At 44.6% G+C, this 3,061-nt stretch overlaps 1 non-coding gene across 1 annotated transcript; it reads right to left on the bottom strand.

The window, feature by feature from the left end:
- Nucleotides 1-1,280: 1,280 nt before the first annotated feature.
- On the bottom strand, nucleotides 1,281-1,387 carry LOC118487871. The gene has a single exon (XR_004882813.1). It is a non-coding gene; the product is annotated as a small nucleolar RNA R71 (small nucleolar RNA).
- Nucleotides 1,388-3,061: the final 1,674 nt, after the last annotated feature.

Raw genomic sequence — 3,061 nt, 5'->3', positions numbered from 1 at the left:
AGATAATCTCTTAAACAAGTGCAAAAGTGCGAAAATAATCAAAGGTTATACTAATACACGTGTCGGATCCAAGTGATTCATCTTGTCTATCTGTTTTTATTTTATTTTTATTTTTCAGCATTTAGTTAGTTTTTATTTTTCTTAGTTAAAACATTTTTCTAACTTTTTGATTTGGTTAGACGTTGAGGATAAACCGGTATTAAAAGCTCTTGTGTCCTTGGACGACCTCGGTATCTTACCAACACTATACTACGTCCACGATGGGTGCACTTGCCCATATGTGTGTTTAGTGTTAGTAAATATCGTGTTTTATAAATTTAAAACTTGGCTAAAAGTGTAAAAAGGGCTTAATTATACATCTAAAATATATACACACCGACACGCATCAAGTTTTTGGCGCCGTTGCCGGGGACACAAGGATTTTAAGAAAGTTAGGAATCAACGGCCTAATCATCTTTTTATTTTTTTTTAATTTTTCTTAGGATTTTTTAGATTTTTCAGCTTCTGCAGAGCTCAGTACGGGGCCGTGCCTGGTCGGACACGGGCCGTGCTCAGCAACGTTACTGGCAGTTTTTGTTTTTCAAGTTAACAGAAGGCTGACCACGGGGCCGTGTCGGTGCAACACGGGGCCGTGTCCAACTTCCAGTAACTGGGATCTGAAAAACAACCACTGTAACTCCGACCACGGGGCCGTGTTCGCTCGACACGGGGCCGTGGTGAATCTTCTGACCAACATTCTTTTCTGTTTATTGCAGGACTTGGAACCCGACGCCAACCTCGCGTAGTGTATGAGCTCCAGTTCCAATAAAGACATAAAGGAACCATTAGAAGAACCCGAACGCTTTCTCAGAAAAAGGTTAAAAGCCAAAAACCAAGAGAAGGTTTCGGGTGATCCACCCCCAATGGCGGACCAACGTACCCTCATGGATTACTTACGGCCCACCGTAGGTAATCTCGGCGCCGCTATCAATGCCCCGAATGTCGAAGCCAATAACTTCGAACTTCGACCGCACTTGATACAAATGCTCCAAAACTCCGCGACCTTTCACGGGCTCGCGGACGAGGATCCCCATCTCCATATAACTAATTTCTTAGAAATATGTGATACATTTCGGATCAATGGAGCATCAAACGACGCCATCCGCCTTCGTATGTTTCCATTCTCACTAAAAGACCGAGCGAAAGCTTGGCTCAACACCCTCCCAGCTGGATCGGTAAACACCTGGGATGAACTAGCCCAAAAATTTCTATATAAGTATTTCCCTCCTTCTAAAACTGCTAAATTGATGGCTGAAATTAACACATACTCACAAGAGGACGGGGAATCCTTATATGAAACTTGGGAAAGGTTCAAGGAGCTATTACGCAAGTGTCCCCATCACGGCCTCGCAATATGGCAACAAGTATCCACTTTCTACAATGGGTTGTTGCCACATACTAGGCAGACACTTGATTCTAGCTCCGGGGGACTTTTAGGTAATCGACGCCCACACGAAATATATAATCAGATTGAGGAAATTGCTCAAACCAATTTTCAGTGGCACACTCCCCGGGGAAATAAAACTATCGCCCCGGGCGCCCATAAGGTAGACGAAAGCACCTCTTTACAAGCCCAAATCGAGGCCCTTTCTTCAAAAATAAAAAAATTAGAAATGACAAAAACAGTCTCGGTCATGGCTTGTGAGGGGTGTGGTGGGTCACATGAAAATTGGAGTTGCATGAAAGAAACGGACGATCAACAAGAAATGGTAAACTACATTGATAATAGACCTAGGCCGTCGGGTCCTCCAACGGGGACCTACAACCAAGGATGGCGAAACCACCCAAACCTTGGTTGGAGGGAGCCCGGCAATAGTAGTAACCAACAACCACAACGAACAAACTTTCAGCAATCAAGAAATGAGTCACAAAATTTCACTCAACAACAAAGTGGAAGAGAAAGGCTCGAAGATACTATATCTCGCCTCGTCTCTGACACTGACAAGAAAAATTCGGAAAGATTCCTACAATTAGAATCAAACTTTAGGAATCAACAAGCTAGCATTCAAAACATAGAAAAACAAATAAGTCAACTAGCTCAAAATTTTTCCGAAAGACCACAAGGCGCATTACCCAGCAATACCGAAACCAACCCGAAGGCACAAGTTCACCTCATCACGCTACGAAACCGGACCGTAGGGCCTGCAGAAGTACCTCCAGCCGCGGAAGAATCAACGCCAACACATCTGCAGGAGAAGGACCCTCCCCCATCAACAGAGCCTACCAAGGCTCCTCGAGTTCCGTACCCCGGTAGGTTAATTCGTCAAAAAACCAACGAGCAATTCGCAAAATTCGAAAGTTTGCTAAAACAATTGCATGTCAATATTCCTTTTATCGAAGTCCTAACCCAAATGCCCAAATACTCTAAATTTATGAGGGACTTCCTTACACATAAAAAGAAAATTGAAAATTTGCAATTAGTTAATTTAGGCGAAGAATGCTCTGCCCTCGTACTCAATAAACTACCCCAAAAGAAGATCGATCCCGGAAGTTTCACGATTCCGTGCTCAATAGGGGAATCTCCTGTTCGCAATGCCTTGGCCGACTTAGGGGCTAGCATTAACCTCATGCCCTCTTCAATGTTCAAAAGGCTTGGCTTGGGAACCACAAGCCCCACAAAAATAAGCATACAACTCGCGGATCGATCGGTCAAGTTCCCGCAAGGTGTCATCGAGAATGTCTTGGTAAGGGTAAGCAGATTCGTTTATCCTGTTGACTTTGTCATACTCGACATGGAGGAAGACACCGAGGTCCCTCTTATTCTAGGGAGGCCTTTCCTTGCCACCGCACAAGCAGTAGTGGACATGAATGACGGGACACTAACTTTGAGATATGGGGACGATGAGGTAAAGTTCGGAGTTGGGAAAAGAATAGAGGATGACGACCCGATCCACTACATGAAGGTTATCGATTCAAGCTTGGATGCCGCTCTCCGACGGTGTAACTTGGGAGGCAAGGCACCCCAATCAAAAGACGTGTGACCGGGAATTGGGTCTAGCCAAGGACCCTTATAAACGTGGCG

The sequence above is a fragment of the Helianthus annuus genome, chromosome 15 (assembly GCF_002127325.2).
Source record: "Helianthus annuus cultivar XRQ/B chromosome 15, HanXRQr2.0-SUNRISE, whole genome shotgun sequence".
Lineage (NCBI taxonomy): Eukaryota > Viridiplantae > Streptophyta > Magnoliopsida > Asterales > Asteraceae > Helianthus > Helianthus annuus.
This window is presented reverse-complemented; position numbering and strand designations above follow the sequence as displayed.